The 16,527-nt window shown below is 44.1% G+C and overlaps 1 pseudogene; it reads left to right on the top strand.

Annotated features, from left to right (window-relative positions):
- LOC135882406 (protein wntless homolog) overlaps positions 1-16,527 on the top strand; it is a 28,683-nt pseudogene that overhangs the window by 4,775 nt on the left and 7,381 nt on the right.

Below are 16,527 nucleotides of genomic sequence, written 5' to 3'. Positions count from 1 at the left end.
TCTCTGACCAACTTCAAGCTGCCACTGCAGCTTTTCTGTGTAACTTTGGAGCTGGTTAGCAGATTTCCCACAGGACTTGCTTTGCGTAGATTTTCAGGCCAGAAGGGACCATGATCATCTGGTCTGACCTCCTTGGGTGAGACACACAACCTCACCCACTGAGGAGAAGTCATGAACCAACGCACATGCTCTTAGAAAGCCAACAAGCTCCGGAGACACAGCCTGGTCCCATTCTGTCCGAGTCTCTCACTAGTCCCAGGGAAAACTGGGTTTTCTGAAAGCCCCCACCATCCCTGTGTGTATCTTGGCCCAATTACCATATTGCTCAGTGGTGTCTTTGGACTTGCGTAAGTGGGGAAATTACATTGGAATAAAGTTACTTTCATTCTAGAATAGAGTGTCCGTATGGGGAGCTATACTGGCACAGCTATAGCGCTATATTTATACTGCTATGTCTGCCAGTCAGTTCCCCCATGAAGATCAGGCCTTCGTTATAGGGTGAAAATAATTAAGTCTTCCTTCTGCCCAGTTGTCCAACCTGTCCATCTAGGGTCCAGCCACAGTGGCCCCATGATGGCTGCTCTATTGTTTGGGTAGTTAAATTCATTCAGTCCCTGAGGCTTGCAATCACTGGTCTTGTGACAGTATCTATCTGTGGGTGAGGGTGCAGAAACTGTCTGCTTCCTTCTCTTCAACTCCCACAGCACATAAATCACATTTTGGAAACCGATCAATAATTGTTACAGAGCACCCCTCCTTTCATTATAGGGGCATAAACCAACTCCAAGTGGATCGCACATGGGGCCCTTTGAAAATCCCAGCTTTGGAGAATTGAATTAGATGGTAATGCTACAAGTGAGTGAGCTCTATTATGCCTAGAGAAGGGTACCATAATGATTGAGCAGTTGGCTCTTTGACCTGTTCTCAAGTAAGGCCGTAAACATCTAACCCTCCAGGATGGGCTAAGGGTAGATTTTCCAGAGCAATCCGTGTTGGCCAATCTTTATTCCCATTGATTTCAGTGGGGCAGAGTTAGGCCACTGCTGAGTGCCTTTGAAAATCCCTCCCTAAATCCCCACCCGAGAGAGACATCCTTGAATTTTATCACAATATCTCTCCTCCTTCCCTGAGCCGACATTGCTTACAGTTTGCGTTGTAATGATTTTGGTTGGTTGTTACCCTTGCAGAAGACAATGCAGAGATTATATTTGACGTGTTATTGGCTTATCGTGATGACATGGTTGCTGAATGGACAGAAATGGCACATGCAGTACAGACCTGAAAGCTAAAATGCTCCTTTGCCTCTTCAAAAGTAAGTTATGGGACAAAATTTAGTCAGGGGTCCACTACTTCTTCAGTATTCTCATGCTTCACAGGATTTAGCTGCTGCATCCATGTGTCCTGAATGAGTGTTTGATTGCCCTATCTGGACATTGCCCTGTGATCAAAGCCTTAACTAGAGGAAAGCAGACTAGACCTAGGAGTGAGTACAACTTTGGAGTAGAAAGATTGTCTTGTGGGTAAGACAGTGAGACAGAACCTAGATCTCCTGACCCTACTCTAACAGTCTTCTGGCATGACCTTAGGGAAACCACTTGTTGCTCAGTTTCTCCTGTTGTTGTTAAAAGGAGCAGGGAGGGAAAAGGAAATAATGCCTGTCATCACTGTGGAGTTGGGAGAGTTAATCCACTAATGTTTGTAATATGCTTGGAGATCCTTAGGAGATGATATAGCTGTGCAAGGTCTATGCATTATGCAAAATATTCCGATGTGATTGGAGCACAAACAAGGTGAGACGAGACGAAAAAGTTCATTTGCCTTAGTTATCCCTGTTTTGTTTTTTGCAACAGTGCCATTTACTGTAACTACTATAGTCCTTTTTTTAAAAATAAATGACAACTCAGTAACATGTTTCAGCTCCAGGTATCTGCTTAACCAACTGTCCCACCTCACAAGTGAAAGGCAATATGGTAATGTAATTGCCTGTCTTATTCCACAGTCCTGCTTTCCCTGAAAAGGGAATACTCAGGATATGATAAGGACTTTGTACTGTGCATCTCCACATTTTAAAGCAGTAACTGACTGTTTTGGACCATGGTAAGGTCCAATTAAGTGTGAACAATGCTGACTCTTGTATTTTTCCTCTCTATGCCATTCCACCAGACTAGAGCACATGAAGGCCAATTCTATTACTGTGATATGCTGCCTTTCATGGAAATTGGAACTGTGGCTCACTACTTCTACCTCATCAACATTCGACTCCCTGTGAACGAAAGTCAGGCAGTTAATGTGGGCATTGGAAAAATAAAGGATGTTCGCCTGATAGTAAGTGTGTGTGTCATTTTTATCACTTGCCTTCAGTAAATGATATCAAATATCTTAACCACTACTACAAGTGGACTGGGACAACCAATTTTATTTCATCTGTGCCTCACAGGGCAACTTCTAGTCATCACCAATCTGCACAAAATTGAATTGATTTATCAGTAAAATACCCTAGTTCCTATTCCTAATCCACTGAGCTATCTAGCCACCACCTTTTGTGGCACACAGAACCAGAAGAGTTTTTCTTTAAAACACATTAGTTCTCACTCTGAGTTTTACAAAGGAAAACTCAGATAGACCCCATAACTCCACACCACAGTTACCTCCTAAGACTTTGTTGGATTGGGAAACTGAATGGGGGCTCTTAACTTCTGTCACCATTGGAACCCAGTTCACAGCTGTAATATTCATTGCATTATATGAAATGCGTTAGTTTCCAGCCAGCTCTTAAGGTTCACATCACAAAAACACCACTCTCACTGGCACTAATGGGCATCCTGGTTGTCAGTCTTCACGGAGAGAGGAGGAGCCAGATGACAGCCTTCATGTGGTGCTTCTGTTAAGTGTTGGTGGGTTTATTTTTGTGTTGTGTTGTGAAAATTAACCAACTGCCAATGTCATCAATTGGCCACCAGATGTTGTATTACCGACCTCCCAGTGAACATAGCAATGATTATACTATCTCAAACCGCCCTTTTCAGGACCAAAAAAGAACAGTTGGGCCAGTCCTCTGAATATACCAACTTAATGTAGAAGGGATGTCCAGGGAAAAAGCCGATTACCTCTCGAGGACCCTCGAAGACCATCACATTGACCTTGTGGCCCTCCAAGAAACACATGTGAAAGAAGATAAAGGTGCCAGACATAACCTATGGCTATACCAAAATCGCTGCTCTCAACCATCTAATACATGGGATAGCAGTGTACGTGCAAAATGGATTAGAGGATATGGAAGTTTTGGAAGAATCATCAACCGGTGGAAGAGAGATCAACATGGTTAGAATCAGGGACATCATTATAGTAAACATATACAAGCCACCTAACATCATGTGGCCTGATCCCATCACGCCTTCCCTTCCTCATCCGGCCATCTACATGGACAACTTTAACAGCCATCATGAAGACTGGGGATACTACTCAAATGACACAGCTGGGGAACAGATCACAGAATGGGCCCCCCTCGAAGACCTCCACCTGCTCTATGATCCGAAGCAATCCGGATCATTTTGGTCTGTGAGATGCACAATGGATCACAACCCTGACCTGTGTTTTGTGACCCGTAATAGTGCAGGTGTCCCATTGGCCACAACAACAACCATCCTGAGTTACTTCCCGCATAGCCAACATCGCCCAATCCTCCTCCAGATTGGCCTGGAAGTGCCTCTTCTGCAGTCTGTGCCAAAGATGCATGGGAATTTCCGCAAGGTTGATTGACCTGCCTACACTTCAGAAAAAGAACATCAAATCCCACAGCGCGAACCAATACCTAGAAACTTCGTCCATTTTTCAAACATCCTAAAACTGACCGCTAAGTAGTACATCCCGCACAGTAACTGCAAGGCTTTCACCCCCTGCTGGACAAAAGAATCTGAGTCCCTCCTGAGGGAATAGGAAAGGAGCAGCAACCCAGATAAAGCCACTGTGCTGCTTGAGTCCTTGAATTCGGTGTGCCTGGAAAGGTGGAAAGAGACTGTTGAAAGCCTTGATTTCACCCATTGGAGTCATAAGGCATGGGCTCTTTTGCGGCAACTTGGAGGATCCCAGCCAGTAACGCGATGCCCGGCAAAGGTGACCACAAATGCTGTCGCCTCTCATCTTCTTTCTTTCTTTCTAACAGCTAGACGCTGACAGACAAGGTTACATGCCAGGAGGTCCAGTGGGAATTCCTCAGAAACCTTCAACAATGCTCAGAGGAATCCCCATTCTCCTCCCCATATTTTGTTGAGATCGATGTTGCACAGTTGGAAACCAAAAGCCAGAAAGCTGCAGGGGTTGATGGCATTCCTCCAGAGTTTCTCAAGAACCTGGTGAGATGGGGACGGGAATGGCTGGCGGTGCTTTTTACTGCTGTACATAGAACTGGAGAAGTGCCAACAAGCTGGCAACGGGCCACAGTGGTTGCCCTATTGAAGCCTGGGAAACCCCAGAGGATGCAGCCAGCTACCGCCCCATCTCTCTTCTCTCAACCATCAGCAAGCTCATGGAACGGGTGCTGCTCCACCATCTGTCTGACATTATCGAAGACATACTCCCAGCGGAGCAGGCAGGATTTTGCCTGAAGAGGAATTGCTGTGACCAAGCAAAAAAACAAGGAGTCCTTGTGGCACCTTAGAGACTAACAAATTTATTTGGGCATAAGCTTTCGTGGGCTAGAACCCACTTCATCAGATGCATGAAGTGAAAAATACAGGAGCAACTATACATACATAAAAGGATGGGGATTGCTTTACCAAGTGTGAGGTCAGTCTAACGAGAAATCAATTAACAGCAGGCTACCAAGGGAGGAAAAATAACTTTTGAAGTGGTAAGAGAGTAGCCCATTACAGACAGTTGACAAGAAGGTGTGAGTAACAGTAGGGAGAGATTAGTATTGGGGAAATTTTTAAGTTTTAGGTTTTGTAAACACCCAACCACTCCCAGTCTTTATTCAGGCCTAATCTGATGGTATCCAGTTGGCAAATTAATTCCAGTTCTGCAGCTTCAAATTGGAGTCTGTTTTTGAAGTTTTTTTTAATTGAAGAATTGCCACTTTTAGGTCTGTTATTGAGTGACCAGAGAGATTGAAGTGTTCTACTGGTTTTTGAGTGTTATGATTCGTGATGTCAGATTTGTGTCCATTTATTCTTTTGTGTAGAGACTGTCCAGTTTGGCCATTGTACATGGCAGAGGGGCATTGCTGGCACATGATGGCATATATCACATTGGTAGATGTGCAGGTGGGAATGAGCCCTGGATGGCGTGGCTGATATGGTTAGGTCCTATGATGGTGTCCCTTGAATAGATATGTGGACAGAGTTGGCACCAGGGTGTGTAGCAAGGTTTGGTTCCTGGGTTGGTGGTTGTGTGTTTTTTGTTTGTTTGTTTGTGTGGTGTGTAGTTGCTGGTGAGTATTTGCTTGAGGTTGGGGGGCTGTCTGTAGGTGAGGACTGGCCTGTCTCCCAAGGTCAGTGAGAGTGAGGGATCATCCTTCAGGATAGGTTGTAGATCCTTGATGATGCGCTGGAGAGGTTTTAGTTGGGGGCTGTAGGTGACGGCTAGTTCTGTTACTTTCTTTGTTGGTCCGGTCTTGTAATAGGTGACTTCTCGGTACCCTTCTGGCTCTGTCAATCTGTTTCTTCACTTCACCAAGTGGGTAATGCAGTTTTAAGAATGCTTGATAGAGATCTTGTAGGTGTTTGTCTCTGTCTGAGGGATCGGAGCAAATGCGGTTGTATCTTAGAGCTTGGCTGTAGACAATGGATCGTGTGATGTGATCTGGATGAAAACTGGAGGCATGTAGGCAAGTATAGTGGTCAGTAGGTTTCTGGTATAGGGTGGTGGTTGTGACCATTGCTTATTAGCACTGTAGTGTCTAGGAAGTGGACCTCTTGTGTGGACTGGTCTAAGCTGAGGTTGATGGTAGGGTGGAAATTGTTGAAATCTTGGTGGAATTCCTCAAGGGCCTCCTTCCCATGGGTCCAGATGATGAAGATGTCATCAATGTAGCATAAGTAAAGTAGGGGCATAAGGGAACGAGAGCTGAGGCAGCATTGTTCTAAGTCAGCCATAAAAATGTTGGCATACCGAGGGGCCATGCGGGTACCCATAACAGTCCTGCTGACTTGAATGTATAAAATTGTCCCCAAATCTGAAATAGTTGTGGGTGAGGACAAAGTCATGCCACCAGGTTTGCCGTGATGGTATCAGGGATGCTATTCCATCTTTGTGTGGAATGTTGGTGTAGAGGGCTTCTACATCCATAGTGGCTAGGATGGTGTTTTCTGGAAGATCACCAAAGGATTGTAGTTTACTCAGGAAGTCAGTGGTGTCTCGAAGATAGCTGGGAGTGCTGGTAGCGTAGGGCCTGAGGAGAGAGTCTACATAACCAGATAATCCTGCTGTCAGGGTGCCAATGCCTGAGATGATGGGGCATCCAGGATTCCCAGGTTCATGGATTTTTGGGGTAGCAGGTAGAATACCCTGGTCGGGGCTCTAGGGGTGTGTCAGTGTAGATTTGTTCCTGTGCTCCTTTAGGGAGTTTCTTGAGCAGATGATGTAGTTTCTTTTGGCAATCCTCAGTGGGGTCAGAGGGTAATGGCCTGTAGAATGTGGTGTCAGGGAGTTGTCTAGCAGCATTGAGGAAGGATTCCAACGTAAGTTGAAGACCGGGATCGTCCTTGTTGATCTGTCCTCGGCATACAACACTGTCTGGAGAAGGGGCCTCCTCCTCAAGATCTCTCACGTCATTCACTGCCGGCAAATGATCTGCTACCTTAATGGCTAGATCAGTAGACAAAGAACTCTTAACTCGGGCTCTGTTCTGGCCTGGATACTTTTTAATCTATACACCGCAGCTATACCAGCGACGGAGTCAAGGAAATTCATGTATGCGGATGATATTGCCCTAGCTGTTCAGCATACAAGCCTCCATACCATCAGTTGCATCCTAACCTGAGATTTGAGCACGATGGCTGATTATTTCCAATGCTGGAAACTTAGGCCTAACGCACCTCCCCCCCCCCCCCCCCCGGGTGACTGCTTTCCATCTGAACAATAAAATGGCTAATACCAACTTAATGTGCCATTCTGTGGTGAGAGCGTCAGCCATGAGGCTAATCCAAAGTGTTTTGGCATTACACTGGACTGGAGTTTGACCTTTCAACAACACCTCGAACACCCACGATAAGGTCAAGTCTCATGTCGCGCTTATCAGAAAATTGGCTGGAACATCACGGGGCTCCAGTCGACGGACCTTACAAACCACAACAATTGCCTTGGTATATTCTGCAGCTGAATATTTTGTGCCAGTGTGATCTCATAGCAGTCACACTAACCTTACTAATGCTATGCGCATAGTGTTAGGGATGCTCAAATTGTCTCCAGTTGACTGGCTCCCAGTCCTATCGCACATCCAGCCTCCGCAGATTAGAAGAGCTGCTCAGACATCTCGCTTTCTTAACCACGTCGATGCAAATGCGAGGATCCTGCTGCACGATGACCTGCAGAAATCCCCAAAATGAGATTAAAATCCTACTACCCTCTATGGAACAGTAGCAAGACCCTTACACCCAACTTCGATGCTGAGCCTCAATGGAGAATCATATGGAGCATTTCAACCGCTCAAAACAAACCGCTCATCACTGACCCTGCTGAGAAACCACCGGGTTTTGATTTATGTCAGAAAGACTGGTGCAGATTGAATCGCATCAGGCCCAGTCCTGGGAGATGTGGCCAAACCCTCTTTAAATGGAAAATGAGGCAAATACCTGTATGCGACTGTGGTCACCAGGCACAAACGATGGAGCACATCATATGTGAGTGTCCCCTTCGTTCTTTTGCCGGGGGCCTAAAGGACATTCACCAGCTCATTGCTGCGGCACTGTGTTGGCTATCCAACTTGGATATAAATTTGTACTTGATGCTACCTAGCCAAGCCATACGAAAGAAAAAGACCAAGAAGGCAGGAATTAAAACCTTTCCTGAAGATGAGGGTTGAGGCTCACTGCCAGGGCTGCGTGGTGAAGTTTGCTCTGCTACTCCCTGGCTTGTAGCTGTCCTATTAAATAGGGTATTTTACTAGCACTGTTTGCTTTAAAACATATACATATAAATCGCCCTTTCCCAGGGCCTGCAAAGGAAACTGCACAGAGACCGTCTGCTATATTGACTGCAGGTAGGGAAAAGAGTGAAATATTGTACAGCTTCCACACTTAAACTTGTCTTCCCTCAGGGTATCCATCAGAATAAATATTTTACAAAGGCGTGGTTTGCAATGAAAACCTTCTTCACGCCCATCATTTTCATCATCATGGTTTGGTATTGGAGACGGATCACAGTGCTGACGCGTGCTCCTGTCCTGCTGGAAAAGTGAGTAGCGGAGTAATTCTCTCTGATGAGCCAGTGAACACCATGGACTTCAGTTTAAATGCTGCTCCCCAGTCAAAGCCTGTATAACTAGAGGGGAAGCAACAGAGTCCTGTGGCACCTTACAGACAGACGTATTGGAGCATAAGCTTTCATGGGTGAATACCCACTTCGTCAGATGCACGTAGTGGAAATTTCCAGAGGCAGGTATAAATATGCAGGCAAGAATCAGTCTAGAGATCACGAGGTTAGTTCAATCCGGGAGGATGAGGCCCTCTTCTAGCAGTTGAGGTGTGAACACCAAGGGAGGAGAAACTGCTTTTGTAGTTGGCTAGCCATTCAGTCTTTTGTTTAATCCTGAGCTGATGGTGTCAGGGGAAGCAAGATTTACCCCATAGGGATTTGACTACCTCTCAATCCTCTGCATAAAGTAGCATTGTATTTTCATTTAGACTCCTACGCCTAGGCGCAGATTTTTTTTTTATTATTATTAATAGCGATGCCTTACTTGCCAGTCACCACATGAGCCTTTAGTCATGGTATTTGTGGGAAGATACACATACCTTCAGAAAGGTTTCAGAAAACCAATACCAGTGCCACCATGAAGGCGGGGGGAAGTGTTAACAAGGATCTGCTTTAGCAGCAAAGTGCAAATAACTTCCCTTCTCCCAAAATTCCAAACTCTACCTCTTCATGACTCTTCTGAATCCCGTTGGCCTACAGACCTAACTCACTCCTAGCACTATTTCATAGTCACTAAACTAATTGGCCTTGTTGACAAGTCTTGGTAACCAGTTGATTCATCTCCCTTGATATAGATAGGGCGGTGTGCTTTAGTAAAAGGATCTATACATCTACAGGGTTATATTAAAAATAGCTTAAGACTTGATTTGGAAAGACTGGTTTATGATAGACAAAACTATGGAGACAAGTGACTTCTTAACAACAAAAAATCTAAGAACTGGGTGACAATGGAGTTTGTGACTGGCACAGAAATGTGAAGATGCTGCTCAAACATGCTACTGTATGTCCACACCAGCCTCCTCAAGTGTAGCTGGGATTTTTTTTTCTTTGAAATCCAAAAGGATTCTGTTAACTCTGTTTCTGCTTCTCCAGAGTCATCTTTGCTCTTGGGATCTCCACGACGTTCCTAAACATCCCGGTAGAGTGGTTTTCCATTGGATTTGACTGGACTTGGATGTTGCTCTTTGAAGATATTTGACAAGGAATCTTCTATGCCATGCTTCTGTCATTTTGGATAACCTTTTGTGGACAGCATGTGAAGGTAGGTGTGACTATATAGAGTAATGAGTCTTTTATAGAGATAAAATGTGAAGACTTGCACTAAAACCAGCTTTGCTGTCAGTCAAATTCATGCACATGTGCTTCTTGCAACATCCAGGGTGAAATTGCCTTCCATTTGGACAGGATTTGAAGCGGATACCGATAGAAGTACATGAAGGTGATTCCAGCACAATCTGGTAACTAGCCAAACTTGGACAGGACTTAATAAAGCAAGAGAGGGAGATGCCAATATGTACAATAGATCTGGAAAATCTCAAGGCTTAGTGTTTTTTTTATTATTTCCCATTTTGTAAAAAAGCATCTTTAAATATAGTGGTGCTGGGTTTTTCCCCCAGCCATTTGGATTAAGTAGCAATTTGGTGCCTGGTAAAGGCTCACTTTTTGGCAATATAAAGGACCACCTGGATGTTGAGTGATGATTGTTTATTTGTATTACACTGGTGTTCAGGAGCCCCAGTTGGGATTGTGGCTCCATGGTGCTAGGCACTGTATAAATACATGGTAAGAGACTATCTTACAAGGGGACAACAAATAAATGGAAGGAAAAGGCAACAGAAGAGCCCTATGTGACAACTCGGTTTATGCCTGTATGTATCTATATGAAACTACAAACTCCATTTTGTTTAGGAGCCCCGTTTTGGTTGTAAGACTGTACTGTGCCTTCCCTGTGGTCTTTTTGCCTCCATTTTGGACTGACATTCCAAGAGGTGTTGACGGAGGGCAAACAATGCCAAGTGTCCAAGGGTCATTAACCTGGAGGGTCTCCTACTTGAACACAAGCACCCTTGGATGATGAGTTGGGTACTGCCTGGACAAACCCAACCTTCCATGTGAGCTAGGAGCCAAGAAAAGCATCACCAAACAAAGGACTTGAAGTGAAAGATGGTGGTCACCTGACAAAGGGGGCTGCAATTTATATAAAAGTGTGCCTCTTGGACTGGCCATTGCAATGGAGGGGACAGACCAGAACCTGAAGGCTAAGAAGCAAGAGGGATCCCTAGAAAGGACTGGCCAAAACCAAAGGCCTCTCTGTGGTGAGGCACTGGAGAGAGGGATTTTTGCAAAGGCTTGTTGTTTTTTCATGGATCTGTAAGTCTCTTATGCTTTCTCTGTGAGAGAGAGAGAGAGAGAGAGAGAGTGTGTGTGTGTGTGTGTGTGTGTGTGTGTGTGTGTGTGTGTGTGTGTGTTAAGGAGTTACTGTGTGTGTTAAGGAGTTACTGTGTGTGTTAAGGAGTTACTGTGCAAACCCTCTGTTCCTTGCTGTAACTCACATGTTCCTGAAGGGTTAAACTAAATCAGAGTACCCATCAGGGTGGACCTCTGGGGCCTAGGACAGCTGGCCTGCAGGGTCCCACTTCCAAGAAGGGGCACCTGTCAGGGAATCTGAATCTTCTGATTTATTGACCTGAGAAGTTAGAGACCGTGTCTGGACACTGCTCAGTCTCAATGGGCTTAGAAGCATGTGGGATCGGATCCAGCACTTGGATCCAAACACAGCAACCTGGTGAGTGCACAGCAAGGTGAGTTTAACCAGGCCTGTGTCATCCTGCATGTTGTGCAGTATCCTAGAACCTGCCATTGTGCTACATGTGATTTCAGTGTAATTATTCTGTTTCAGTTTCAAACAATAATAAAAAAAAAAAACCCAGAGTCCTCTGCTCGGTGCAATTTCTCCATGTTGTTGTAATGAAGCTTATGCCTCTAACTTAGCTTCTTGGCTCTACCTGGCATGGAAAGAATACCTTTGATTATTTTTTCCCATCCTTGTTTGGTTAGGATCAAAATGACCAAATGTGGGTCTCTGGGTACTGGAAGTGGGTTGGGTCAATAGCTGTTGGCCCCTTCTGCCTCTTCATCTTTGACATTTATGAGAGGTAAATGAGATGCTATCTTCCAACTGGCCTCTGTAGTGTTAATGTGATTATGCTCCGATTTTAAAATATTCTGCTCTTCCGAAAATGGATATTTGGAAACCTGGACAAGTATGTCCCTCCTTCCCACTTCCTATCCCTCTCCCCAACCAGTTGAAAATAACATTTCTCAGGTTTTTCCAAGCTGCAAAGAATAATGCTTAAGAACTTGCATCTTGCTCTATTTTTCAACTTTATACTGATGTGATCTGTGACTATTGTGGATTCTCTCCTGTTTTCAGGGGGGTACAACTGAAAAATCCATTCTACGGTTTCTGGACCACAGATGTTGACATGGAGCTGGCTGTATCCTTCCATCTATTAGTACCATGTGTTTCTTGTGGTAGAAACTAGAAATATTTAAGTAACAATTTATTTTTCTCTAAGTTCTTATTTAACTGGTGAAAAGCATCTTATCATAAAATAAAATGGGACCAATAGTTGGTTTCTAATGATTTTAATATTGTGGATAATCCAGAGTGTCCTTTGAGTGACCAGTGTTATGGTTCTGTAGGGTGACACTCTGTCAAACATTAGTGCAGCATGTAGATTTTGCTGCAAGGATGAATTCTGAGACTGATGTTAATATAAGGGAAGTAACTAGAAAAATTAGCATCTGCCTCAAGCTGTAGGAAGTCTGGAAAAGGGCGCATCTGGAATTAGGGTTTGGGTATTAGTGATTCTAGAGCAAATCCTGTCCTCACTGAACCCTGTCTAAATTGCACAGGTTATGCTTCAGAGTGGTAGCCATGTTAGTCTGTATCAGCAAAAAGAATGAGGAGTCCTTGTGGCACCTTAGAGACTTTCGTGGGCTAAAACCCACTTCATCGGATGTATACAGTGGAAAATACAGTAGTAAGAGATAGATATGGATATATATATATATATATATATATATATATATATATATATATATATATATATATATATATATACACACACACACACACACACACACACACACACACACACACACACACATACACGGAGAACATGAAAAAATGGGTGTTGCCATACCAACTATAATGAGAGTAATCAATTAAGGTGGGCTGTTATCAGCAGGAGGAAAAAAAAAAACTTTTGTAGTGATAATCCGGATTGCCCACACTATCAGAGGCTCGTTCACCTGCACATCTACCAATGTGAGATATGCCATCATGTGCCAGCAATGCCCCTCTGCCATGTACATTGGCCAAACCGGACAGTCTCTAGGCAAAAGAATAAATGGACACAAATCAGATGTCAAGAATTCTAACGTTCAAAAGCCAGTCGGAGAACACTTCAACCACACTGGTCACTCAGTTACAGACCTCAAAGTGGCAATACTCCAACAAAAAAACTTCAAAAACCAGACTCCAACGAGAAACTGCAGAATTGGAATTAATTTGCAAACTGGACACCATTAAATTAGGCTTGAATAAAGACTGGGAGTGGATGGGTCATTATACAAAGTAAAAACTATCTCCCCCCCCGCCCCCCGTTACTCACACCTTCTTGTCAACTGTTGGAAACTGATTATCAGTACAAAAGTTTTTTTTTTTTTTTTTTTTTCCCCCTCCTGCTGATAATAGCCCACCTTAATTGATTACTCTGGTTATAGTTGGTATGGCAATACCCATTTTTTCATGTTCTCTCGTGCTGTGTGTGTATTTTCCACTGCATGCATCCGATGAAGTGGGTTTTAGCCCATGAAAGCTTATGCTCAAATAAATTTGTTAGTCTCAAAGGTGCCACAAGTACTCCTCGTTCTTTTGACAGGTTATGCTGTTCCCTCTCCTGATCTGAACTGTAAGTGTTTTCCTCCTCCCCCCCCCCCCCCACCTCTGGGGCAGTTCATTTCATTGCTGATTGGGAGCGTTATCCTACAGCATTTATACGATTTTCTGTTTAAAGTTGCCTGTTCACGCTGGAAGTTCTTTCAGCTGCCTTAACTTTTATTCCAGGGTGAGATAAGGTAACATGATTAGTTCCACTTCTCCAGCATCCCAGTCCTCTTGCAGGAGTCGTCTAAGATTGGTTGGTGATTACTTCTTAGCTAAGCCCTGCCTTTTCATGCCAGTGGAGCAGAAGTGACAATTCCAGCTTAGCCTTTTTAGCCTGCAGAAGTTTTAATATTTTATCCCTCATTAACACCATGTCAAGTGCTTAGGGGGAACAACAAAGCATCCGCTCTGGGACTGAGCTGGGGAAGGAACCGTGAAGCATATACCCTCACGCAGACGGAAGCTGCAGTCTGAAACTTCCATTGAATACACCCTAGAAGCCTGAATTAGGATAGCTGAAAGCAGACTAATTACCTGGATGGTTGTTTCTGTAAATATCACTCTGTCAAGTAGTCATTTCCTTTAACTGGTAAGCTCAGCTGATGGCATTCATTACAATAGCAGGCATCTGTCTGCCTCTACTTCTTGTTTCTGTGCTTCCTGGTGTTTAAAGAGTTTCAGAACTTCCATGGAAAGCCATTAAGTCTCCCACCCATAAAGAAGACTTGCAGGATTCAGTATCAGGTTGGAAAAGCCTGTTCAAATACCATGAGCGGGAGAGACGGACAGGGTGTGTGTGTGTGTGTGTTCGTTCTGATAACTCTTACTAGGGAGACTGGAGTCTGGACCAGATCCTAAACTGGTCTAAATCAACATAGCTCCACTCACTTGATTGCAGGTCTGCTCCCAATTGGTTTCTGCTGCAGGGGAGAAAATGAATGTCCCCTTTAGATTTCTGAACATGCTCAAAATGTCCATTGTGCTATTAGATGCTCCTCAACTTATGCAAGCATTCTGTTCCGGAACACCTTGCATAATTTAGCATTTTGCGTAAGTCGGAAACGTATACCTGACCATTATGCACCCCAAAAAAAAACAACCAACCACCACTCCTATTTCTAGCTTACGGAACTTTTTCCATAAGTGCGGATTTACGTAAATCGAGTTTGCGTAACCCGGAGGGCATCTGTATTGATGGATTATTTTCCAAAAATATTTAAGCCCCTATTGAACATTTCAGTAGATATTATCACAGGTGGAATCTTGATCTTAGGTGATTGTCTCACTAGGAATATGTTATTTACTCCAATAAAAATGTCATATGCAGCACATGTGATAATTGGGCCTACAAATTTACCCTAATTGTGAACTCAACTGAATGAAAGTTTATAAAATGTCACAATAACCTATAACAAATGTTGATGCGAAAAGCTGCAAAAGTGAGCCAAAAAACCTGAATTAGTCCAAACAAAAAGGCCTACTGATTTAACTGAAAGATTGTGTTAAGAGCATGCCTAGCATAGGTACAGAAGGTCTGACCAAGCTCTTTGTTAACTAAAGAGGAAGAATTAACTGAGCCAGGGTACAGTGTATTGACAAGGAGCCAAATACTACCTTCTGTCCAATTGTAATCTAGTGCTAGGTTTTCTTTATTGCCCTTCTCTGGGGTATCTTAGTACTGTGCAGGGAAAGTCAATGACCATAGCAAGGTCCATAGTGGATGTCATAGAGGATTCTGTGTCCTGCCATTCTTTGGTTATCGGAAGATATAGTGGAAAGCCTTTATTAAAAAAGGGGCAAATGTTGGGTAAGTCTAATTCCCCATTATTTACTTATTATTTAATCATTATTACTTATTACTTAATAATTCCCCATTATTTACTTATTATTTACTTATTCCCATAATACAAGAACTAGGGGTCACCAAATGAAGTTAATAGGCAACAGGTTTAAAACAAATACAAGGAAGTAGTTCTTCACGCAGCGCACAGTCAACTTGTGGAACTCCTTACCTGAGGAGGTTGTGAAGGCTAGGACTATAACAGCATTTAAAAGAGAACTGGATAAATTCATGGTGGTTAAGTCCATTAATGGCTATTAGCCAGGATGGGTAAGGAATGGTGTCCCTAGCCTCTGTCAGAGGATGGAGATGGATGGCAAGAGAGAGATCACTTGATCATTGCCTGTTGGTCCACTCCCTCTGGGGCACCTGGCATTGGCCACTGTCGGCAGACAGGATACTGGGCTAGATGGACCTTTGGTCTGACCCGGTACAGCCGTTCTTATGTTCTTATTTAGAAATGCATCATAATTTGAGCTAAAATTTTCAAAAGCAACTCAATGATTTAGTATCCAAGGGGTAGCCGTGTTACGAAGTGGGTATTCACCCATGAAAGCTTATGCTCCAATACATCTGTTAGCCTATAAGGTGCCACAGGACTCTTTGTTGCTTTTTTCAATGATTTAGGCGTCTTAAGTCTGGTTTCTAAGTCAGTTAGGCACACTTGAAAATTTCACTCTTTGTTCCTAAAGTGCCTCCTTTGTCCCTGACTAAGGGTATGTCTACACTACGGGATTAATCCGAATTTAGATAATTCGAATTTGGGAAACAGATTGTATAAATTCGATTGTATGCGGCCACACTAAGCACATTAATTCGGCGGTGTGCGTCCATGTACCGGGGCTAGCGTCTATTTCTGGAGCGTTGCACTGTGGGTAGCTATCCCATAGTTCCTGCAGTCTCCCCTGCCCATTGGAATTCTGGGTTGAGATCCCAGTGCCTGATGGGACAAAAAACATTGTCGCAGGTGGTTCTGGGTACAGCCTCACCCTTCCCTCCCTCCCTGCATGAAAGCAACGGACGGCAGACAAGCATTTCGTGCCTTTTTTCCTGGGTGAACACTGCAGACTCCATACCACGGCAAGCATGGAGCCCGCTCAGCTCCAGACAGCAGTCATGAACATTGTAAACACCTCGCGCGTTCTCGTGGAGATTATGCTGAGCCAGGACCAGAAAAACGAGGCGAGGAGGCGGCGGGAGCGCAGTGACCAGCGTGATGAGGACATGAAAGCATTCCTGCGTTGTGTTGTGACACCTCGGGTTCATCCTAGCTCAGTCTGGAGTGAGAAGGGCCATAGTCAAAAAGGCCATTCAGTACCAT

Source organism: Emys orbicularis, chromosome 8 (genome assembly GCF_028017835.1).
Source record: "Emys orbicularis isolate rEmyOrb1 chromosome 8, rEmyOrb1.hap1, whole genome shotgun sequence".
NCBI classification, from domain to species: domain Eukaryota; kingdom Metazoa; phylum Chordata; order Testudines; family Emydidae; genus Emys; species Emys orbicularis.
This window is presented reverse-complemented; position numbering and strand designations above follow the sequence as displayed.